The sequence below is a fragment of the Garra rufa genome, chromosome 20 (assembly GCF_049309525.1).
Source record: "Garra rufa chromosome 20, GarRuf1.0, whole genome shotgun sequence".
NCBI lineage: Eukaryota > Metazoa > Chordata > Actinopteri > Cypriniformes > Cyprinidae > Garra > Garra rufa.
In genome coordinates, this window is record NC_133380.1 from 32,543,405 (window position 1) to 32,566,458 (window position 23,054).

Consider the following 23,054-nt stretch of genomic DNA (forward strand, 5'->3'; position numbering starts at 1 on the left):
ACCTGCTCCTGCGTCTGATGCTCCTGTGTCCCGTTACACCCAGAGGAACAGGCGTCGACGGGCCCTGGAGGAGGAAAGTGGAGTACACAAGAGAAAGTATGTGCGAGGGGTTACTTTTAACAAATGCAGCAAATGTGGGCAGCCCAAAACGAAAGAGTTCGGCCATAGTCGGTATGGCAATGCCACATTTTGCCCGAGTGCCTCAAATGGCAAATCTTTCGATGAATGGTTGGCAGAACAGCGGCAGCTACATAAACCTCCTCAATAAAGACAATCTTTTCTGTATATATTTTGTTTACATGTGCCCACTCTTTTATACTGTTCAGTATCATCCTCAATACTGTATTCTCCTCAAAAAAATAATGTTTTCTGTATCTATTTTGTATATATTACATGGGCCCACTCTTTCACATTGTTCGGTATCCTCCTCAATAAATAATGTATTTTCTGTATATATTTTGTATTTTACATGGGCCCACTCTTTCCCATTTTCCGGAATCTTCCTTAATAAATATCTTTTAATGTATATATTTTGTTTATATTACATGGGCCCTCTCTTTCATATTGTCTGGTATGTTCCTCAATAAATAATATCGTTCCTGTATATATTTTGTTTTTATTACATGGGCCCACTCCTTCATATTGTCATGTATACCCCTCAATAAATAAAATAAATATGTCTTTTTTGTATATATTTTGAATATTACATGGGCCCACTTTTTCATATTGTCCTGTATACCCCTCAATACTGTATCCTCCTCAATAAATTATATCTTTTCTGTATATATTATGTGTATGTATATTATGTTCATGTAAATTAAACATTTTACATTTGAACATTTAAAGTGTCTTTTGATCAGATAAATTAAATCTGATAAATGATATCCATCAAATCATGTCCCACATATACAAAAAAAATAATAATAATCTTTGAGAAAACATTTTATTCATTAATTTAAACATAAACAAGTAATATGCCTTTTAAAAATATTATAAACATAATTAACATAAAACATAAAATCAACTACTTAACATATCAACATTTTAATTTGTTTTATTTAACCATAAACATATATCATATACATTTATGTTTATACATATTTACCAAACAATTATTTTCACAAAATAATAAATATCAATCAACATATTGATATGTCTAGGGCGCGATTTGTGGAAAAAGCAGGTGAGGATGGGGGCGTGTTTTAATACGAAGGAAACTGTCAACGTGACGATTCGCTCCAATCGGATCGCGTATTTAACCATACACATAAACATGTAATATGCCTTTTAAAAATAACATACACAAATTAATAAATATCAATCAATATAATGTTATGTCTAGGGCGAGATTTGTAAAAAATAAAATAAAAATAAAAACAAGGTGGGATGGGGCGTGTTTTTAATACGACGTAAAGCGTCAACGTGATGATTCACTGTTTCGAATCAGTCCAACCGGATCAAGTTTCGCGATTCGCGAATCATTTGATTCAGAACGGGACTTCGACTCAGTCGCGCAGACCGCGGGTTCGAATCCAGCCCGCCGAGGGTGACGTATTTCACATGTAACTAAAACTCATCCATACCGCACAGGAATATAGCCCGAATATTGTTGCAGGGGAAACTTGTCGGCACACTTGCGTTTTCGCGTCTTTTTCGCTTGCGAGGGGGGGCTCAAAGATTGGGCTCCTTCTTTTGCGCAGCGAGCGCTCTACCATTTTAGCTAATTCCCCTGGCCGTAGAAGGCAGAATCTTCTCCCTGTTAGGTCCACCACCATTATGAAATCCATTCAAAGGCCCACTTTCATTCCTTTGCCTTTGACCTTGTCTCGAGGTGTGTCATTTCTTCCATTGCAGTTAATTTTTTCTTTCTTTTGTTGTTGCTATTTGTCTTCTTTGCTTTTGGTTATTATGATCGCCGCCAACTTGTTTGTTTTTAGACTCATTTCTTCTAATGCTTGCTTGTTTCATTCAGTGTTTTTAATGTTGTTTTTTGGGCTTTCTTGTTGTTGTTGCTTTATTACAAACGATCCACTTGGCTTTCACAAGATTGTGATCCTGTATCAGAAGTGACTGTTGCGGTCAAGTAAGTCTGCACCCCTGAGGACCGTAACAGGGTGAGTAGAGCAGGGCAGAAACAAGTTTCTCAGAAATCGAGGTGCTTTTTGCCACAAGAGCAGACTTCCGGATGCTCCCTGCATTCAAAGCCACGTGAAGAGCGACGCTCGAGGGCAGGCGGCGGTGCGCCAGCTGCGTGAGCGTGGCTCGTTGGTCTAGGGGTATGTCCCGGGTTCAAATCCCGGACGAGCCCGTGGTCAGGCTTGGTCCTGAAGCTTTTCTGCCTGCTAAGGGGCCCACCAGCAGTCAGCAAATTTTGGGGAAATTGGGCAGACGTCTGGCCGGAGCCAGGCCGGTTAGCTCAGTTGGTTAGAGCGTGGTGCTAATAACGCCAAGGTCGCGGGTTCGATCCCCGTACGGGCCAGCGTCTTCTGTTCTCTGTTAGCTCGTCTCTGCTCTTCTCTCAAAGCGACGGGTGGTGTCACGTAAACCCCTGCAGACCAAACCTTAGGGGGATGTGGCCGAAATAGCTCAGTTGGGAGAGCGTTAGACTGAAGATCTAAAGGTCCCTGGTTCAATCCCGGGTTTCGGCAGATGCAGCTTTCTTTTGTCTTTTGGTCGAGGGTGGCCGGTGACCAAAACTCACTGGGATACAACCCCTCTCTCTGACTGGTTCCCCATAGCCGCAACACTATCTACCTCCAGGTCAGCTGTCAAAGAGGCGCTTGTGGTTCCATGGTGTAACGGTTAGCACTCTGGACTTTGAATCCAGCGATCCGAGTTCAAATCTCGGTGGAACCTGCGTGCCTTCTTGCGGCAGATAAAAACAAAAAAGGCTCAACTTTGTTTTTGTTGCTGGTGAGCCGTAAGCGACTTCTTCTTTGCTTTCCTCTGAGCAGCGGCCTCACTCGTCAAGGTTCCATGGTGTAATGGTTAGCACTCTGGACTCTGAATCCAGCGATCCGAGTTCAAATCTCGGTGGGACCTGCTTTTGCCACGAAGGTGCGCAGGGAACGTTCTGAGAAATCCTTTAGACAGCAGTGGGCCCCAAAGGCTCACGCAACTGCGAGGGTACGTTTCGCACCGCAAAAAGCGCAGTCTGTCTCCTTGGGGACGTGCGCGTAAAAGGGCAGGAGGCCCTTGGAGAATGCGGGCATCGATCCCGCTACCTCTCGCATGCTAAGCGAGCGCTCTACCATTTGAGCTAATTCCCCTGGCCGCAGAAGGCAGAATCTTCTCCCTGTTAGGTCCACCACCATTATGAAATCCATTCAAAGGCCCACTTTCATTCCTTTGCCTTTGACCTTGTCTCGAGGTGTGTCATTTCTTCCATTGCAGTTAATTTTTTCTTTCTTTTGTTGTTGCTATTTGTCTTCTTTGCTTTTGGTTATTATGATCGCCGCCAACTTGTTTGTTTTTAGACTCATTTCTTCTAATGCTTGCTTGTTTCATTCAGTGTTTTTAATGTTGTTTTTTGGGCTTTCTTGTTGTTGTTGCTTTATTACAAACGATCCACTTGGCTTTCACAAGATTGTGATCCTGTATCAGAAGTGACTGTTGCGGTCAAGTAAGTCTGCACCCCTGAGGACCGTAACAGGGTGAGTAGAGCAGGGCAGAAACAAGTTTCTCAGAAATCGAGGTGCTTTTTGCCACAAGCGCAGACTTCCGGATGCTCCCTGCATTCAAAGCCACGTGAAGAGCGACGCTCGAGGGCAGGCGGCGGTGCGCCAGCTGCGTGAGCGTGGCTCGTTGGTCTAGGGGTATGATTCTTGCTTTGGGTGCGAGAGGTCCCGGGTTCAAATCCCGGACGAGCCCGTGGTCAGGCTTGGTCCTGAAGCTTTTCTGCCTGCTAAGGGGCCCACCAGCAGTCAGCAAATTTTGGGGAAATTGGGCAGAGGTCTGGCAGGAGCCAGGCCGGTTAGCTCAGTTGGTTAGAGCGTGGTGCTAATAACGCCAAGGTCGCGGGTTCGATCCCCGTACGGGCCAGCGTCTTTTGTTCTCTGTTAGCTCGTCTCTGCTCTTCTCTCAAAGCGACGGGTGGTGTCACGTAAACCCCTGCAGACCAAACCTTAGGGGGATGTGGCTGAAATAGCTCAGTTGGGAGAGCGTTAGACTGAAGATTTAAAGGTCCCTGGTTCAATCCCGGGTTTCGGCAGATGCAGCTTTCTTTTGTCTTTTGGTCGAGGGTGGCCGGTGACCAAAACTCACTGGGATACAACCCCTTGCTCTGACTGGTTCCCCATAGCCGCAACACTATCTACCTCCAGGTCAGCTGTCAAAGAGGCGCTTGTGGTTCCATGGTGTAACGGTTAGCACTCTGGACTTTGAATCCAGGGATCCGAGTTCAAATCTCGGTGGAACCTGCGTGCCTTCTTGCGGCAGATAAAAACAAAAAAGGCTCAACTTTGTTTTTGTTGCTGGTGAGCCGTAAGCGACTTCTTCTTTGCTTTCCTCTGAGCAGTGGCCTCACTCGTCAAGGTTCCATGGTGTAATGGTTAGCACTCTGGACTCTGAATCCAGCGATCCGAGTTCAAATCTCGGTGGGACCTGCTTTTGCCACGAAGGTGCGCAGGGAACGTTCTGAGAAATCCTTTAGACAGCAGTGGGCCCCAAAGGCTCACGCAACTGCGAGGGTACGTTTCGCACCGCAAAAAGCGCAGTCTGTCTCCTTGGGGACGTGCGCGTAAAAGGGCAGGAGGCCCTTGGAGAATGCGGGCATCGATCCCGCTACCTCTCGCATGCTAAGCGAGCGCTCTACCATTTGAGCTAATTCCCCTGGCCGCAGAAGGCAGAATCTTCTCCCTGTTAGGTCCACCACCATTATGAAATCCATTCAAAGGCCCACTTTCATTCCTTTGCCTTTGACCTTGTCTCGAGGTGTGTCATTTCTTCCATTGCAGTTAATTTTTTCTTTCTTTTGTTGTTGCTATTTGTCTTCTTTGCTTTTGGTTATTATGATCGCCGCCAACTTGTTTGTTTTTAGACTCATTTCTTCTAATGCTTGCTTGTTTCATTCAGTGTTTTTAATGTTGTTTTTTGGGCTTTCTTGTTGTTGTTGCTTTATTACAAACGATCCACTTGGCTTTCACAAGATTGTGATCCTGTATCAGAAGTGACTGTTGCGGTCAAGTAAGTCTGCACCCCTGAGGACCGTAACAGGGTGAGTAGAGCAGGGCAGAAACAAGTTTCTCAGAAATCGAGGTGCTTTTTGCCACAAGCGCAGACTTCCGGATGCTCCCTGCATTCAAAGCCACGTGAAGAGCGACGCTCGAGGGCAGGCGGCGGTGCGCCAGCTGCGTGAGCGTGGCTCGTTGGTCTAGGGGTATGATTCTTGCTTTGGGTGCGAGAGGTCCCGGGTTCAAATCCCGGACGAGCCCGTGGTCAGGCTTGGTCCTGAAGCTTTTCTGCCTGCTAAGGGGCCCACCAGCAGTCAGCAAATTTTGGGGAAATTGGGCAGAGGTCTGGCAGGAGCCAGGCCGGTTAGCTCAGTTGGTTAGAGCGTGGTGCTAATGACGCCAAGGTCGCGGGTTCGATCCCCGTACGGGCCAGCGTCTTTTGTTCTCTGTTAGCTCGTCTCTGCTCTTCTCTCAAAGCGACGGGTGGTGTCACGTAAACCCCTGCAGACCAAACCTTAGGGGGATGTGGCTGAAATAGCTCAGTTGGGAGAGCGTTAGACTGAAGAGGTCCCTGGTTCAATCCCGGGTTTCGGCAGATGCAGCTTTCTTTTGTCTTTTGGTCGAGGGTGGCCGGTGACCAAAACTCACTGGGATACAACCCCTCGCTCTGACTGGTTCCCCATAGCCGCAACACTATCTACCTCCAGGTCAGCTGTCAAAGAGGCGCTTGTGGTTCCATGGTGTAACGGTTAGCACTCTGGACTTTGAATCCAGGGATCCGAGTTCAAATCTCGGTGGAACCTGCGTGCCTTCTTGCGGCAGATAAAAACAAAAAAGGCTCAACTTTGTTTTTGTTGCTGGTGAGCCGTAAGCGACTTCTTCTTTGCTTTCCTCTGAGCAGCGGCCTCACTCGTCAAGGTTCCATGGTGTAATGGTTAGCACTCTGGACTCTGAATCCAGCGATCCGAGTTCAAATCTCGGTGGGACCTGCTTTTGCCACGAAGGTGCGCAGGGAACGTTCTGAGAAATCCTTTAGACAGCAGTGGGCCCCAAAGGCTCACGCAACTGCGAGGGTACGTTTCGCACCGCAAAAAGCGCAGTCTGTCTCCTTGGGGACGTGCGCGTAAAAGGGCAGGAGGCCCTTGGAGAATGCGGGCATCGATCCCGCTACCTCTCGCATGCTAAGCGAGCGCTCTACCATTTGAGCTAATTCCCCTGGCCGCAGAAGGCAGAATCTTCTCCCTGTTAGGTCCACCACCATTATGAAATCCATTCAAAGGCCCACTTTCATTCCTTTGCCTTTGACCTTGTCTCGAGGTGTGTCATTTCTTCCATTGCAGTTAATTTTTTCTTTCTTTTGTTGTTGCTATTTGTCTTCTTTGCTTTTGGTTATTATGATCGCCGCCAACTTGTTTGTTTTTAGACTCATTTCTTCTAATGCTTGCTTGTTTCATTCAGTGTTTTTAATGTTGTTTTTTGGGCTTTCTTGTTGTTGTTGCTTTATTACAAACGATCCACTTGGCTTTCACAAGATTGTGATCCTGTATCAGAAGTGACTGTTGCGGTCAAGTAAGTCTGCACCCCTGAGGACCATAACAGGGTGAGTAGAGCAGGGCAGAAACAAGTTTCTCAGAAATCAAGGTGCTTTTTGCCACAAGCGCAGACTTCCGGATGCTCCCTGCATTCAAAGCCACGTGAAGAGCGACGCTCGAGGGCAGGCGGCGGTGCGCCAGCTGCGTGAGCGTGGCTCGTTGGTCTAGGGGTATGATTCTCGCTTTGGGTGCGAGAGGTCCCTGGTTCAAATCCCGGACGAGCCCGTGGTCAGGCTTGGTCCTGATGCTTTTCTGCCTGCTAAGGGGCCCACCAGCAGTCAGCAAATTTTGGGGAAATTGGGCAGACTTCTGGCCGGAGCCAGGCCGGTTAGCTCAGTTGTTTAGAGCGTGGTGCTAATAACGCCAAGGTCGCGGGTTCGATCCCCGTACGAGCCAGCGTCTTTTGTTATCTGTTAGCTCGTCTCTGCTCTTCTCTCAAAGCGACGGGTGGTGTCACGTAAACCCCTGCAGACCAAACCTTAGGGGGATGTGGCCGAAATAGCTCAGTTGGGAGAGCGTTAGACTGAAGATCTAAAGGTCCCGGGTTTCGGCAGATGCAGCTTTCTTTTGTCTTTTGGTCGAGGGTGGCCGGTGACCAAAACTCACTGGGATACAACCCCTCGCTCTGACTGGTTCCCCATAGCCGCAACACTATCTACCTCCAGGTCAGCTGTCAAAGAGGCGCTTGTGGTTCCATGGTGTAGCGGTTAGCACTCTGGACTTTGAATCCAGCGATCCGAGTTCAAATCTCGGTGGAACCTGCGTGCCTTCTTGCGGCAGATAAAAACAAAAAAGGCTCAACTTTGTTTTTGTTGCTGGTGAGCCGTAAGCGACTTCTTCTTTGCTTTCCTCTGAGCAGCAGCCTCACTCGTCAAGGTTCCATGGTGTAATGGTTAGCACTCTGGACTCTGAATCCAGCGATCCGAGTTCAAATCTCGGTGGGACCTGCTTTTGCCACGAAGGTGCGCAGGGAACGTTCTGAGAAATCCTTTAGACAGCAGTGGGCCCCAAAGGCTCACGCAACTGCGAGGGTACGTTTCGCACCGCAAAAAGCGCAGTCTGTCTCCTTGGGGACGTGCGCGTAAAAGGGCAGGAGGCCCTTCGAGAATGCGGGCATCGATCCCGCTACCTCTCGCATGCTAAGCGAGCGCTCTACCATTTGAGCTAATTCCCCTGGCCGCAGAAGGCAGAATCTTCTCCCTGTTAGGTCCACCACCATTATGAAATCCATTCAAAGGCCCACTTTCATTCCTTTGCCTTTGACCTTGTCTCGAGGTGTGTCATTTCTTCCATTGCAGTTAATTTTTTCTTTGTTTTGTTGTTGCTATTTGTCTTCTTTGCTTTTGGTTATTATGATCGCCGCCAATTTGTTTGTTTTTAGACTCATTTCTTCTAATGCTTGCTTGTTTCATTCAGTGTTTTTAATGTTGTTTTTTGGGCTTTCTTGTTGTTGTTGCTTTATTACAAACGATCCACTTGGCTTTCACAAGATTGTGATCCTGTATCAGAAGTGACTGTTGCGGTCAAGTAAGTCTGCACCCCTGAGGACCGTAACAGGGTGAGTAGAGCAGGGCAGAAACAAGTTTCTCAGAAATCGAGGTGCTTTTTGCCACAAGCGCAGACTTCCGGATGCTCCCTGCATTCAAAGCCACGTGAAGAGCGACGCTCGAGGGCAGGCGGCGGTGCGCCAGCTGCGTGAGCGTGGCTCGTTGGTCTAGGGGTATGATTCTCGCTTTGGGTGCGAGAGGTCCCGGGTTCAAATCCCGGACGAGCCCGTGGTCAGGCTTGGTCCTGAAGCTTTTCTGCCTGCTAAGGGGCCCACCAGCAGTCAGCAAATTTTGGGGAAATTGGGCAGACGTCTGGCAGGAGCCAGGCCGGTTAGCTCAGTTGGTTAGAGCGTGGTGCTAATAACGCCAAGGTCGCGGGTTCGATCCCCGTACGGGCCAGCGTCTTTTGTTCTCTGTTAGCTCGTCTCTGCTCTTCTCTCAAAGCGACGGGTGGTGTCACGTAAACCCCTGCAGACCAAACCTTAGGGGGATGTGGCTGAAATAGCTCAGTTGGGAGAGCGTTAGACTGAAGATCTAAAGGTCCCTGGTTCAATCCCGGGTTTCGGCAGATGCAGCTTTCTTTTGTCTTTTGGTCGAGGGTGGCCGGTGACCAAAACTCACTGGGATACAACCCCTCGCTCTGACTGGTTCCCCATAGCCGCAACACTATCTACCTCCAGGTCAGCTGTCAAAGAGGCGCTTGTGGTTCCATGGTGTAACGGTTAGCACTCTGGACTTTGAATCCAGGGATCCGAGTTCAAATCTCGGTGGAACCTGCGTGCCTTCTTGCGGCAGATAAAAACAAAAAAGGCTCAACTTTGTTTTTGTTGCTGGTGAGCCGTAAGCGACTTCTTCTTTGCTTTCCTCTGAGAAGTACATTTTTTTGGAAGGCGTCCATTTCGGAGCATGTTTGACGGTTCGTGGTCATGGGTTTGTGGACCCTGCGCGCCGACCCCCCAAAATTTTTGAGGGGGGCGCCGCTGGTGTCAATCTGACCGGGTCGGCCGGCGGGGAAGCACGGGAAGGTCTGGGGGGGGCTGGCCCCCTTAGGGGCCGCGCGGAAACCCCCCAAAGTTTTGGGCCTAAAATTGCAGTTCTGTCTTTCGCCACAGTGTGGAGCACCACCGATCCCACTTTAGGTTTATTACATGGCCATTAAAACAAAGGGGTGGTGGACACTTTTTTGGTCCCACGAACCCACTATTTGTCCATTTGACCATTATTTCTGCGGAACGGCCGCGGGACCGCCCGGGACCCCCTTCTCGGGCGCAAACCCCGCCCCCAAGGTCCCACGAACCCACTATTTGTCCATTTGCCCATTATTGTTACGGAACGCCCGCGGAACCCCCCGGGACCCCCTCCCCGGCCACAGGGCCCGCCCCTAAGGTCCCACGAACCTACTATTTGTCCATTTCTCATTTGAGTGAATGACTCCGGTGGGGGTCTTCGTCCCAGCGACCCTCTATTTGTCCACAGCCCTACCGGTTTGATGGGGGGACCCCCGTCCCACGAACCCACTATTTGTCCATTTGCCCATTATTGTTACGGAACGTCCGCGGATCCCCCCGGGACCCCCTCCCCGGTCACAAGCCCCGCCCCCAAGGTCCCACGAACCCACTATTTGTCCATTTGCCCATTATTGTTACGGAACGTCCGCGGATCCCCCCGGGACCCCCTCCCCGGTCACAAGCCCCGCCCCCAAGGTCCCACGAACCCACTATTTGTCCATTTGCCCATTATTGTTACGGAACGTCCGCGGAACCCCCCGGGACCCCCTCCCCGGCCACAGGCCCCGCCCCTAAGGTCCCACGAACCCACTATTTGTCCATTTGCCCATTATTGTTACGGAACGTCCGCGGATCCCCCCGGGACCCCCTCCCCGGCCACGAGCCCCGCCCCCAAGGTCCCACGAACCCACTATTTGTCCATTTGCCCATTATTGTTACGGAACGTCCGCGGAACCCCCCTGGACCCCCTCCCCGGTCACGAGCCCCGCCCCCAAGGTCCCACGAACCCACTATTTGTCCATTTGCCCATTATTGTTACGGAACGTCCGCGGAACCCCCCGGGACCCCCTCCCCGGTCACGAGCCCCACCCCCAAGGTCCCACGAACCCACTATTTGTCCATTTGCCCATTATTGTTACGGAACGTCCGCGGAACCCCCCAGGACCCCCTCCCCGGCCACGAGCCCCGCCCCTAAGGTCCCACGAACCCACTATTTGTCCATTTGCCCATTACAGTCACGGAAAGACCCCGGAACACTTCGGAACAACTCCCCCTCCACATTGCCACAGCCCCCTGGTCCCACGAACCCACTATTTGTCCATTTGCCCATTACAGTCACGGAAAGACCCCAGAACACTCCGGAACAACTCCTCCTCCACATTGCCACAGCCCCCTGGATCCACGAACCCACTATTTGTCCATTTGCCCATTGTAGTGATGGAATTGAACCTTGACCCTTAATAGATTAGTGGACACTCATCCCATTAACCTACTTTAGAGTCCCATAAATACATTGCAAGTGGGATGTGTGTCCATTTCCAATGTATTAAACAGCCAATCCCATTGAATACATTGCAAGTGGGACATGTGTCCATTTCCAATGTATTAAACAGTGAATCCCATTGAATACATTGCAAGTGGGACCTGTGTCCATTTCCAATGTATTAAACAGCCAATCCCATTGAATACATTGCAAGTGGGATGTGTGTCCATTTCCAATGTTATAGATAGCCAATTCCATTGAATACATTGCAAGTGGGATGTGTGTCCATTTCCAATGTAATAAATAGCCAATTCCATTGAATACATTGCAAGTGGGATGTGTGTCCATTTCCAATGTAATAGATAGCCTATTTCATTGAATACATTGCAAGTGGGATGTGTGTCCATTTCCAATGTAATAGATGGCCAATTCCATCGAATACATTGCAAGTGGGATGTGTGTCCATTTCCAATGTAATAGATAGCCAATTCCATTGAATACATTGCAAGTGGGATGTGTGTCCATTTCCAATGTAATAGATGGCCAATTCCATCGAATACATTGCAAGTGGGATGTGTGTCCATTTCCAATGTAATAGATAGCCAATTCCATCGAATACATTGCAAGTGGGATGTGTGTCCATTTCCAATTTTATAGATAGCCAATTCCATTGAATACATTGCAAGTGGGATGTGTGTCCATTTCCAATGTAATAGATGGCCAATTCCATCGAATACATTGCAAGTGGGATGTGTGTCCATTTCCAATGTAATAAATAACCTATTCCATTGAATACATTGCAGGTGGGATGTGTGTCCATTTCCAATGTAATAAATAGCCAATTCCATTGAATACATTGCAAGTGGGATGTGTCCATTTCCAATGTAATAGATAGCCAATTCCATTGAATACATTGCAAGTGGGATGTGTGTCCATTTCCAATGTAATAGATGGCCAATTCCATCGAATACATTGCAAGTGGGACGTGTGTCCATTTCCAATGTATTAAACAGCCATTCCCATTGAATACATTGCAAGAGGGATGTATGTCCATTTCCAATGTATTAAACAGCCAATCCCATTGAATACATTGCAAGTGGGACCTGTGTCCATTTTCAATGTATTAAACAGCCAATCCCATTGAATACATTGCAAGTGGGACATGTGTCCATTTCCAATGTATTAAACAGCCAATCCCATTGAATACATTGCAAGTGGGACCTGTGTCCATTTCCAATGTATTAAACAGCCAATCCCATTGAATGCATTGCAAGTGGGACATGTGTCCATTTCCAATGTATTAAACAGCCAATCCCATTGAATACATTGCAAGTGGGACATGTGTCCATTTCCAATGTATTAAACAGCCAATTCCATTGAATACATTGCAAGTGGGACCTGTGTCCATTTCCAATGTATTAAACAGCCAATCCCATTGAATACATTGCAAGTGGGATGTGTGTCCATTTCCAGTGTAATAGATAGCCAATTCCATTGAATACATTGCAAGTGGGATGTGTGTCCATTTCCAATGTAATAGATAGCCAATTCCATTGAATACATTGCAAGTGGGATGTGTGTCCATTTCCAATGTAATAGATAGCCAATTCCATTGAATACATTGCAAGTGGGACGTGTGTCCATTTCCAATGTATTAAACAGCCAATCCCATTGAATACATTGCAAGTGGGACATGTGTGCATTTCCAATGTATTAAACAGCCAATCCCATTGCATACATTGCAAGTGGGACATTTGTCCACTTCTAATGTATTATATGAGGAATTCATGTTGAGTTTTCGAGTATTTCACCACATACGGTGCATGTCCACCCGCAACTTATTTGATGGGCCTGAATAAATTGGAAATGGACATTTCGTCATTTACATTAAAATCCCAATATTGTTGATAAAAAAACACCTCTACTGTACTCAGCATACTCATTGGAATCCATTTATGTGAGTTTCATATCATAATACTGTACAATTTTGCTTACAAATCAACAACATTGTGAATTTCACGTTGAGTTTTCGAGTATTTCACCACATATGGTGCATGTCCACCCTCAACTTATTTGACGGGGCTGAATAAATTGGAAATGGACATTTTGTCATGTAAACTAACATCCCACTATTATGGATAAAAACACCTCTACTGTACTCAGAACACTCAGTGGAAGCCAATTATGTGAGTTTCATGTCATAATACTGTAGAATTTGCATAAAAATGAATGTCCACAGAAGCATTATGAAGGGCCCGCTGAATAAATTGGAAATGGACGTTTCTTTATTTTAAAAAGTCCCAAAATCAGACCGGACTCCATCGATAGCCCTCGCCGGGCCCTCTACGACAACGCAGGCCACGAGTCCCTTCTTCCCCGGGGCCCGGAGATAGGACCCCCCAAACCCCACACTTTGACCGGCTGTCACTCGGCCGAATCGCCGCCGAACCGCACCAAACTTGGGTTGATCCTAGACCTCCATGGCCCCTATCCGACGACACCCACCCCGAGGCCCTACCCCTTCGGGGGCCGGAGATAGGGCCCCCCCAATCCCCACATGTTGACCGGCTATAACTCAGCCGAATAGACGCCGATCCGCCCCAATCTCGGGGTCCTGTTAGACCCGAGGGAGCCCTAGCCGACGACACCCGCCCCGAGTCGCTGCTCCACCGGGGGCCCGAGATATGGACCCCCGTAGTTTAGGGGGCCAAATCGAACGAAGAGGCCTAGAGGCTCCCAACTGGGCTCGATCGATAGCCCTCAACGGGCCCACTCCGACGACGTAGGCCACGAGTCCCTACTCCCCCGGGGCCCGGAGATAGAGCCCCCCAATGCCCCAAACTATAAAATTTTGACCGGCTACCACTCGGCCGAATCGAGGCCGAACCGCACCAAACTCGGGGCCCCGTTAGACACGAGGGAGACCTAACCGACGACACCAGCCACGAGTCGCTGCTCCACCGGGGGCCCGAGATACGGACCTCCAAACTTTATGTCCACCGGCAACTTATTTGACGGGCCCTTCATACAGCTCCCGTGGACACTTCTACAAAGTGTATTTTTTTAATAAGTATGTGCAATATTGTTGATGAAAACACCTCTACTGTACTTAGCACACTCAGTGGAAGCCAATTCTCTCAGTTTCATTTCATAATACTGTAGAATTTGCATAAAAATTAATGTCCACAGGAGCATTATGAAAGGCCCGCTAAATAAATTGGAAATGGACATTTCGTCATTTACATTAAAATCCCAATATTGTTGATAAAAACACATCTACTGTACTTGGCATACCCCTTGGAATCCATTTATGTGAGTTTCATGTCATAATACTGCACAATTTGGCTTAAAAATCAACAAAATTGAGAATTTCACGTTGAGTTTTCGAGTATTTCACCACATATGGTGCATGTCCACACTCAACTTATTTCGACGGGGCTGAATAAATTGGAAATGGACATTTTGTCAAGTAACTATACATCACAATATTGTGGATAAAAACACCTCTACTGTACTCAGAACACTCAGTGGAAGCCAATTATGTGAGTTTCATGTCATAATACTGTAGAATTTTCATAAAAATGAATGTCCACGGGAGCACTATGAAGGGCCCGCTGAATAAATTGGAAATGGACGTTTCTTTATTTTAAAAAGTCCCAAAATCAGACCGGACTCAGTCCCAAAATTAGACCGGACTCGATCGATAGCCCTCGCTGGGCCCTCTCCGACGACGCAGGCCATGAGTCCCTACTCCCCCGGGGCCTGGAGATAGGGCCCCCCCAAACCCCACAATTTGACCGGCTGTCACTCGGCCGAATCACCGCCGAACCGCACCAAACTCGGGTCGATCCTAGACCTCCATCGCCCCTATCCGACGACACCCATCTGGAGCCCCTAGCCCTAGCAAATGGGCTGAACGGCTCTGAAACCCGAAAAAATTACTAAGTCGATGAATGATGCCAGTGCCTGACTTCCACCCTCCCCGAGGCGGCCGGCCGATCCGCCCGGGGCTCACCTTTCCCGGCCTGACGGGGAGCTGCGCCTGCCCCGGAGGAAAGGCGGATGGGTTGAACGCTTCTGAACCCTTAAAAAAATGACTAAGTCGATGAACGATTCCAGTGCCTGACTTCCACCCTCCCCGAGGCGGCCGGCCGATCCGCCCGGGGCTCACCTTTCCCGGCCTGACGGGGAGCTGCGCCTGCCCCGGAGGAAAGGCGGATGGGTTGAACGCTTCTGAACCCTGAAAAAATGACTAAGTCGATGAACGATTCCAGTGCCTGACTTCCACCCTCCTCGAGGCGGCCGGCCGATCCGCCCGAGGCTCGCCATTCCCGGCCTGACGGGGTGCCGCCCCGGTCCCCGGAGGAACGTCGGATGGGCAGTCCAGTTCTGAACCCGTCTTTTTGGGATGTTTTTTTTTTCAAACGGCTATAACTCGCGAATTCCGGGGCCGATCCGCACCAAACTCGGGTCGATTGTAGAGCTCCACGGCCCCTATCCGACGACACCCACCCCGAGACCCTAGCCCCCCGGAGGCCGGAGATAGGGACCCCCCAGGCCCCACACTTTGACCGGCTATAACTCGGCCGAATAGACGCCGAACCGCACCAAACTCGGGTCGATCCTAGACCTCCATCGCCCCTATCCGACGACACCCATCTTGAGCCCCTAGCCCTAGTGGATGGGCTGAACGGCTCTGAAACCCGAAAAAATTACTAAGTCGATGAATGATGCCAGTGCCTGACTTCCACCCTCCCCGAGGCGGCCGGCCGATCCGCCCGGGGCTCACCTTTCCCGGCCTGACGGGGAGCTGCGCCCCGCCCCGGAGGAAAGGCGGATGGGTTGAACGCTTCTGAACCCTAAAAAATGACTAAGTCGATGAACGATTCCAGTGCCTGACTTCCACCCTCCTCGAGGCGGCCGGCCGATCCGCCCGAGGCTCGCCATTCCCTGCCTGACGGGGTGCCGCCCCGGTCCCCGGAGGAACGTCGGATGGGCAGTCCGGTTCTGAACCCGTCTTTTTGGGACGTTTTTTTTCCAAACGGCTATAACTCGCGAATTCCGGGGCCGATCCGCACCAAACTCGGGTCGATTGTAGAGCTCCACGGCCCCTATCCGACGACACCAACCCCGAGACCCTAGCCCCCCGGAGGCCGGAGATAGGGACCCCCCAGGCCCCACACTTTGACCGGCTATAACTCGGCCGAATAGATGCCGAACCGCACCAAACTCAGGTCGGTCGTAGAGCTCCGCGGCCCCTATCCGACGACACCCACCGCGAGACCCTAGCCCTCCGGGGGCCGGAGATAGGGACCACCCAGGCCCCACACTTTGACCGGCTATAACTCGGCCGAATAGACGCCGAACCGCACCAAACTCGGGGTCCGGTTAGACCAGCGGGAGCCCTACCCGACGACACCGGCCACGAGTCGCTGCTCCACCGGGGGCCCGAGATAAGGACCCCCTTAGTTTCGGAGGCCAAATCGAAAGAAGAGGCCTAGAGGCTCCCAACCAGGCTCGATCGTTAGCCCTCGCCGGGCCCTCTCCGACGACGCCAGCCACGAGTCACTACTCCCCGGGGGGCCGGAGATAGAGCCCCCCAAAACCCTAAACTCCAAAAATTTGACCGGCCACCACTCGGCTGAATCGATGCCGAACCACACCAAACTCGGGGCACCGTTAGACCCGCGAGAGACCTAACCGACGACACCGGCCACGAGCCGCTGCTCCATCGGGGGACCGATATACGGACCCCCAAACTTTATGTCCACCGGCAACTTATTTGACCGGCCCTTCATACTGCTCCCGTGGACAATTCAATAAAGTGTGTTTTTTTTAATAACTACGTGCAATATTGTTGATGAAAACACCTCTACTCTACTCAGCACACTCAGTGGAAGCCAATTCTGTCAGTTTTATCTCAAAAATACTGTAGAATTTGCAGAAAAATGAATGTCCATGGGAGCATTATGAAGGGCCCGCTGAATAAATTGGAAATGGACATTTCGTCATGTCAATAACCATCCCAATATTGTTGATAAAAACTCCTCTAATGTACTCAGCACACTCAGTGGAATCCATTTATGTGAGTTTTAGCCCATAATGAAGCAGAATTTGCATACAATTAGACAATATATATTTTTGTCACAGTGCGTTTTCGAGTATTTCACCACATATGGTGCATGTCCATTTCCAATTGATTCAGTGGGCCTTTTGTAGTGGTCCCGTGGACACATCAATAAGGTGTATTTTTCAGTAAGTATGAGTAATATTGTTAAAGAAAACACCTCTACTGTACACCCCACACTCAGTGGAGTCCATTTATGTGAGTTTTAGCCCATAATGAAGCAGAATTTGCATACAATTAGACAATATATATTTTTGTCACAGTGCGTTTTCGAGTATTTCACCACATATGGTGCATGTCCATTTCCAATTTATTTGACGGGCCTGAATACATTGGAAATGGACATTTTGTCATGTCAATTAACATCCCAATATTGTTGAAAAAAAACACCTCTACTGTACTCAGCACACTCAGAGGAATCCAATGATGTGAGTTTCATGTCATAATACTGTAGAATTTGCATAAAAATGAATGTCCACGGGAGCATTATGGAGGGCCCGCTGAATAAATTGGAAATGGACATTTCCTCATGTGAAAAGTCCCAAAATTTGACCGGCCATAACTCACCCAAAACGGGGGCAATCTTAAAGAAATTTGGGTCAAAGTTGAACCGTCCATAGGCCTACCGAACGCCACATGTCCCGAGTCGATAGGCCCCCAGGGGCCGGAGTTACGGCCCCCCAGAGTTAAGGGGGTCAAACGGAAGGACATGTCCCAGAGACTTGAAACTCGGCTCGTTTGTAGCCCTCGAGGGGCCATGTTTGACGCCACCACTCCCGAGTCGATAGGCCCCCGGGGGCCTGAGATACGGATCCCCAAAGACAAAAAGTACCAAAATTTGACCGGCTGTAACTCACCCAAAACGGGGGCAAACTCCACCAAACTCAGGGTATTATTAGACCACGTGGACCTCTTTCCGATGCCACCTGCCCCAAGTCCCTACCCCCCCGGGGGCCGGAGATACGGACCCCCACATTTTATATCCACGCTCAACTTATTTGACGGGCCTGACATACTGCTTCCGTGGACACTTCAATAAAGTGTATTTTTTAATAAGTATGTGCAATATTGTTGATGAAAACACCTCTACTGTACTCAGCACACTCAGTGGAATCCATTTATGTAAGTTTTATCTCAAAATACTGTAGAATTTGCATAAAAATGAATGTCCACGGGAGCATTATGAAAGGCCCGCTGAATAAATTGGAAATGGACATTTCGTCATGTCAATAACCATCCCAATATTGTTGATAAAAACACCTCTACTGTACTCAGCACACTCAGTGGAATCCATTTATGTAAGTTTTATCTCATAATACTGTAGAATTTGCATAAAAATGAATGTCCACGGGAGCATTATGAAGGGCCCGCTGAATAAATTGGAAATGGGCATTTTGTCATGTACATAAACATCACCAATATTGTTGAAAAAAAAAACACCTCTACTGTACTCAGCACACTCAGTGGAATCCATTTATGTAAGTTTTATCTCATAATACTGTAGAATTTGCATACAAATGAACAAAATTGGGGATTTCACGTTGAGTTTTCGAGTATTTCACCACATATGGTGCATGTCCACCCACAACTTATTTGACGGGCCTGAATAAATTGGAAATGGACATTTTGTCATGTACATAAACATCACCAATATTGTTGATAAAAACACATCTACTGTACTCAGCACACTCAGTGGAATCCATTTATGTAAGTTTTATCTCATAAAACTGTAGAATTTGCATACAAATGAACAAAATTGTGGATTTCAAATTGTGGATTTTCGGTAATTTCACCACATATGGTGCATGTCCATTTCCAATTTATTTGACGTGGGCTGAATAAATTGGAAATGGACATTTCGTCAGGTACATAAACATCACCAATATTGTTGATAAAAACACATCTACTGTACTCAGTACACTCAGTGGAATCCATTTATGTATGTTTTAGCTCATAATACTGTAGAATTTGCATACAAATGAACAAAATTGGGGATTTCACGTTGAGTTTTCGAGTATTTCACCACATATGGTGCATGTCCACCCACAACTTATTTGACGGGGCTGAATAAATTGGAAATGGACATTTTTTCATGTACATAAACATCACCAATATTGTTGATAAAAACACCTCTACTGTACTCAGCACACTCAGTGGAATCCATTTATGTAAGTTTTATCTCATAATACTGTAGAATTTGCATAAAAATGAATGTCCACGGGAGCATTATGAAGGGCCCGCTGAATAAATTGGAAATGGACATTTTGTCATGTCAATTAACATCCCAATATTGTTGAAAAAAAAAAAACACCTCTACTGTACTCAGCACACTCAGTGGAATCCAATGATGAAAGTTTCATGTCATAATACTGTACAATTTGCATACAAATGAACAAAATTGGGGATTTCACGTTGAGTTTTCGAGTATTTCACCACATATGGTGCATGTCCACCCACAACTTATTTGACGGGGCTGAATAAATTGGAAATGGACATTTTGTCATGTACATAAACATCCCCAATATTGTTGATAAAAACACATCTACTGTACTCAGTACACTCATTGTAATCCGTTTATGTGAGTTTCATGTCATAATACTGTAGAATTTGCATACAAATGAAGAAAATTGGAGATTTCACGTTGAGTTTTCGAGTATTTCACCACATATGGTGCATGTCCACCCACAACTTATTTGACGGGGCTCAATAAATTGGAAATGGACATTTTGTCATGTACATAAGCATCACCAATATTGTTGATAAAAACACATCTACTGTACTCAGCACACTCAATGGAATCCATTTATGTAAGTATTATCTCATAATACTGTAGAATTTGCATACAAATGAACAAAATTGTGGATTTCATGTTGAGTTTTCGAGTATTTCACCACATATGGTGCATGTCCACCCACAACTTATTTGACGGGGCTGAATAAATTGGAAATGGACATTTTGTCATGGACATAAACATCACCAATATTGTTGAGAAAAACACATCTACTGTACTCAGCACACTCAGTGGAATCCATTAATGTAAGTTTTATCTCATAATACTGTAGAATTTGCATACAAATGAACAAAATTGTGGATTTCAAATTGTGGATTTTCGGTAATTTCACCACATATGGTGCATGTCCATTTCCAATTTATTTGACGGGGCTGAATAAATTGGAAATGGACATTTCGTCAGGTACATAAACATCACCAATATTGTTGATAAAAACACATCTACTGTACTCAGTACACTCATTGGAATCCGTTTATGTGAGTTTCATGTCATAATACTGTAGAATTTGCATACAAATGAACAAAATTGGGGATTTCACGTTGAGTTTTCGAGTATTTCACCACATATGGTGCATGTCCATTTCCAATTTATTTGACAGGCCTGAATACATTGGAAATGGACATTTTGTCATGTCAATATACATCCCAATATTTTGGATAAAAAAACATCTACTGTACTCAGCACACTCAGTGGAATCCAATGATGTAAGTTTCATGTCATAATACTGTAGAATTTGCATAGAAATGAATGTCCACGGGAGCATTATGGAGGGCCCGCTGAATAAATTGGAAATGGACGTTTCGTCATGTGAAAAGTCCCAAAATTTGACCGGCCATAACTCACCCAAAACGGGGGCAATCTTAAAGAAATTTGGGTCAAAGTTGAACCGTCCCTAGGCCTACCGAACGCCACCTGTCCCGAGTCGATAGGCCCCCGGGGGCCGGAGATATGGCCCCCCAGAGTTAAGGGGGTCAAACGGAAGGACATGTCCCAGAGACTTGAAACTCGGCTCGTTTGTAGCCCTCGAGGGGCCATGTTTGAAGCCACCACTCCCGAGTCGATAGGCCCCCGGGGGCCTGAGATACGGATCCCCAAAGACAAAAAGTACCAAAATTTGACCGGCTGTAACACACCCAAAACGGGGGCAAACTCCACCAAACTCAGGGTAATATTAGACCACGTGGACCTCTTTCCGATGCCACCTGCCCCAAGTCCCTACCCCCCCGGGGGCCGGAGATACGGACCCCCAAATTTTATGTCCACGCTCAACTTATTTGACGGGCCTGACATACTGCTTCTGTGGACACTTCAATAAAGTGTATTTTTTAAAAAGTATGTGCAATTTTGTTGATGAAAACACCTCTACTGTACTCAGCACACTCAGTGGAATCCATTTATGTAAGTTTTGTCTCAAAATACTGTAGAATTTGCATAAAAATGAATGTCCACGGGAGCATTATGAAGGGCCCGCTGAATAAATTGGAAATGGACATTTTGTCATGTCAATTAACATCCCAATATTGTTGAAAAAAAAAAAACACCTCTACTGTACTCAGCACACTCAGTGGAATCCAATGATGAAAGTTTCATGTTATAATACTGTACAATTTGCATACAAATGAACAAAATTGGGGATTTCACGTTGAGTTTTCGAGTATTTCACCACATATGGTGCATGTCCACCCACAACTTATTTGACGGGGCTGAATAAATTGGAAATGGACATTTTGTCATGTACATAAACATCACCAATATTGTTGATAAAAACACATCTACTGTACTCAGCACACTCAGTGGAATCCATTTATGTAAGTTTTATCTCAAAATACTGTAGAATTTGCATAGAAATTAATGTCCACGGGAGCATTATGGAGGGCCCGCTGAATAAATTGGAAATGGACGTTTCCTTATGTGAAAAGTCCCAAATTTTGACCGGTCATATCTCACCCAAAACGGGGGCAATCTTAAAGAAATTTGGGTCAAAGTTGAACCGTCCCTAGGCCTACCGAACGCCACTTGTCCGGAGTCGATTGGCCCCCGGGGGCCGGAGATACGGCCCCCCAGAGTTAAGGGGGTCAAACGGAAGGACATGTCCCAGAGACTTGAAACTCGGCTCGTTTGTAGCCCTCGAGGGGCCATGTTTGACGCCACCACTCCCGAGTCGATAGGCCCCCGGGGGCCTGAGATACGGATCCCCAAAGACAAAAAGTACCAAAATTTGACCGGCTGTAACACACCCAAAACGGGGGCAAACTCCACCAAACTCAGGGTATTATTAGACCACGTGGACCTCTTTCCGATGCCACCTGCCCCAAGTCCCTACCCCCCCGGGGGCCGGAGATACGGACCCCCGAATTTTATGTCCACGCTCAACTTATTTGACGGGCCTGACATACTGCTTCTGTGGACACTTCAATAAAGTGTATTTTTTAATAAGTATGTGCAATTTTGTTGATGAAAACACCTCTACTGTACTCAGCACACTCAGTGGAATCCATTTATGTAAGTTTTATCTCAAAATACTGTAGAATTTGCATAAAAATGAATGTCCACGGGAGCATTATGAAGGGCCCGCTGAATAAATTGGAAATGGACATTTCGTCATGTCAATAACCATCCCAATATTGTTGATAAATACACCTCTACTGTACTCAGCACACTCAGTGGAATCCATTTATGTAAGTTTTATCTCATAATACTGTAGAATTTGCATAAAAATGAATGTCCACGGGAGCATTATGAAGGGCCCGCTGAATAAATTGGAAATGGACATTTTGTCATGTCAATTAACATCCCAATATTGTTGAAAAAAAAAAAAAAACACCTCTACTGTACTCAGCACACTCAGTGGAATCCAATGATGAAAGTTTCATGTCATAATACTGTACAATTTGCATACAAATGAACAAAATTGTGGATTTCACGTTGAGTTTTCGAGTATTTCACCACATATGGTGCATGTCCACCCACAACTTATTTGACGGGGCTGAATAAATTGGAAATGGACATTTTGTCATGTACATAAACATCACCAATATTGTTGATAAAAACACATCTACTGTACTCAGTACACTCATTGTAATCCGTTTATGTGAGTTTCATGTCATAATACTGTAGAATTTGCATACAAATGAAGAAAATTGGAGATTTCACGTTGAGTTTTCGAGTATTTCACCACATATGGTGCATGTCCACCCACAACTTATTTGACGGGGCTCAATAAATTGGAAATGGACATTTTGTCATGTACATAAGCATCACCAATATTGTTGATAAAAACACATCTACTGTACTCAGCACACTCAATGGAATCCATTAATGTAAGTTTTATCTCAT

General features: G+C 47.0%; 24 non-coding genes across 24 annotated transcripts; 21 read left to right on the forward strand and 3 right to left on the reverse strand.

Moving 5' to 3' along the window:
• The first annotated feature begins 2,405 nt into the window (after positions 1 to 2,405).
• Positions 2,406 to 2,479, forward strand: trnai-aau (transfer RNA isoleucine (anticodon AAU)). The gene has a single exon. It is a non-coding gene; the product is annotated as a tRNA-Ile (tRNA).
• A 96-nt stretch (positions 2,480 to 2,575) lies between these two features.
• trnaf-gaa (transfer RNA phenylalanine (anticodon GAA)) lies at positions 2,576 to 2,648 on the forward strand. Its single transcript has one exon. It is a non-coding gene; the product is annotated as a tRNA-Phe (tRNA).
• Positions 2,649 to 2,784: 136 nt separating this feature from the next.
• trnaq-uug (transfer RNA glutamine (anticodon UUG)) lies at positions 2,785 to 2,856 on the forward strand. The gene has a single exon. It is a non-coding gene; the product is annotated as a tRNA-Gln (tRNA).
• Positions 2,857 to 2,970: 114 nt separating this feature from the next.
• Positions 2,971 to 3,042, forward strand: trnaq-cug (transfer RNA glutamine (anticodon CUG)). Its single transcript has one exon. It is a non-coding gene; the product is annotated as a tRNA-Gln (tRNA).
• A 154-nt stretch (positions 3,043 to 3,196) lies between these two features.
• trnaa-agc (transfer RNA alanine (anticodon AGC)) lies at positions 3,197 to 3,269 on the reverse strand. Its single transcript has one exon. It is a non-coding gene; the product is annotated as a tRNA-Ala (tRNA).
• A 529-nt stretch (positions 3,270 to 3,798) lies between these two features.
• On the forward strand, positions 3,799 to 3,870 carry trnap-ugg (transfer RNA proline (anticodon UGG)). The gene has a single exon. It is a non-coding gene; the product is annotated as a tRNA-Pro (tRNA).
• A 97-nt stretch (positions 3,871 to 3,967) lies between these two features.
• Positions 3,968 to 4,041, forward strand: trnai-aau (transfer RNA isoleucine (anticodon AAU)). Its single transcript has one exon. It is a non-coding gene; the product is annotated as a tRNA-Ile (tRNA).
• A 96-nt stretch (positions 4,042 to 4,137) lies between these two features.
• trnaf-gaa (transfer RNA phenylalanine (anticodon GAA)) lies at positions 4,138 to 4,210 on the forward strand. The gene has a single exon. It is a non-coding gene; the product is annotated as a tRNA-Phe (tRNA).
• Positions 4,211 to 4,346: 136 nt separating this feature from the next.
• On the forward strand, positions 4,347 to 4,418 carry trnaq-uug (transfer RNA glutamine (anticodon UUG)). Its single transcript has one exon. It is a non-coding gene; the product is annotated as a tRNA-Gln (tRNA).
• A 114-nt stretch (positions 4,419 to 4,532) lies between these two features.
• On the forward strand, positions 4,533 to 4,604 carry trnaq-cug (transfer RNA glutamine (anticodon CUG)). The gene has a single exon. It is a non-coding gene; the product is annotated as a tRNA-Gln (tRNA).
• Positions 4,605 to 4,758: 154 nt separating this feature from the next.
• trnaa-agc (transfer RNA alanine (anticodon AGC)) lies at positions 4,759 to 4,831 on the reverse strand. Its single transcript has one exon. It is a non-coding gene; the product is annotated as a tRNA-Ala (tRNA).
• A 529-nt stretch (positions 4,832 to 5,360) lies between these two features.
• trnap-ugg (transfer RNA proline (anticodon UGG)) lies at positions 5,361 to 5,432 on the forward strand. The gene has a single exon. It is a non-coding gene; the product is annotated as a tRNA-Pro (tRNA).
• Positions 5,433 to 5,529: 97 nt separating this feature from the next.
• trnai-aau (transfer RNA isoleucine (anticodon AAU)) lies at positions 5,530 to 5,603 on the forward strand. Its single transcript has one exon. It is a non-coding gene; the product is annotated as a tRNA-Ile (tRNA).
• Positions 5,604 to 5,902: 299 nt separating this feature from the next.
• On the forward strand, positions 5,903 to 5,974 carry trnaq-uug (transfer RNA glutamine (anticodon UUG)). Its single transcript has one exon. It is a non-coding gene; the product is annotated as a tRNA-Gln (tRNA).
• Positions 5,975 to 6,088: 114 nt separating this feature from the next.
• trnaq-cug (transfer RNA glutamine (anticodon CUG)) lies at positions 6,089 to 6,160 on the forward strand. The gene has a single exon. It is a non-coding gene; the product is annotated as a tRNA-Gln (tRNA).
• A 154-nt stretch (positions 6,161 to 6,314) lies between these two features.
• trnaa-agc (transfer RNA alanine (anticodon AGC)) lies at positions 6,315 to 6,387 on the reverse strand. The gene has a single exon. It is a non-coding gene; the product is annotated as a tRNA-Ala (tRNA).
• Positions 6,388 to 6,916: 529 nt separating this feature from the next.
• Positions 6,917 to 6,988, forward strand: trnap-ugg (transfer RNA proline (anticodon UGG)). Its single transcript has one exon. It is a non-coding gene; the product is annotated as a tRNA-Pro (tRNA).
• A 97-nt stretch (positions 6,989 to 7,085) lies between these two features.
• trnai-aau (transfer RNA isoleucine (anticodon AAU)) lies at positions 7,086 to 7,159 on the forward strand. Its single transcript has one exon. It is a non-coding gene; the product is annotated as a tRNA-Ile (tRNA).
• Positions 7,160 to 7,452: 293 nt separating this feature from the next.
• trnaq-uug (transfer RNA glutamine (anticodon UUG)) lies at positions 7,453 to 7,524 on the forward strand. Its single transcript has one exon. It is a non-coding gene; the product is annotated as a tRNA-Gln (tRNA).
• Positions 7,525 to 7,638: 114 nt separating this feature from the next.
• Positions 7,639 to 7,710, forward strand: trnaq-cug (transfer RNA glutamine (anticodon CUG)). Its single transcript has one exon. It is a non-coding gene; the product is annotated as a tRNA-Gln (tRNA).
• Positions 7,711 to 8,466: 756 nt separating this feature from the next.
• Positions 8,467 to 8,538, forward strand: trnap-ugg (transfer RNA proline (anticodon UGG)). The gene has a single exon. It is a non-coding gene; the product is annotated as a tRNA-Pro (tRNA).
• Positions 8,539 to 8,635: 97 nt separating this feature from the next.
• trnai-aau (transfer RNA isoleucine (anticodon AAU)) lies at positions 8,636 to 8,709 on the forward strand. Its single transcript has one exon. It is a non-coding gene; the product is annotated as a tRNA-Ile (tRNA).
• Positions 8,710 to 8,805: 96 nt separating this feature from the next.
• trnaf-gaa (transfer RNA phenylalanine (anticodon GAA)) lies at positions 8,806 to 8,878 on the forward strand. The gene has a single exon. It is a non-coding gene; the product is annotated as a tRNA-Phe (tRNA).
• Positions 8,879 to 9,014: 136 nt separating this feature from the next.
• On the forward strand, positions 9,015 to 9,086 carry trnaq-uug (transfer RNA glutamine (anticodon UUG)). The gene has a single exon. It is a non-coding gene; the product is annotated as a tRNA-Gln (tRNA).
• The last annotated feature ends 13,968 nt before the right edge of the window (positions 9,087 to 23,054 follow it).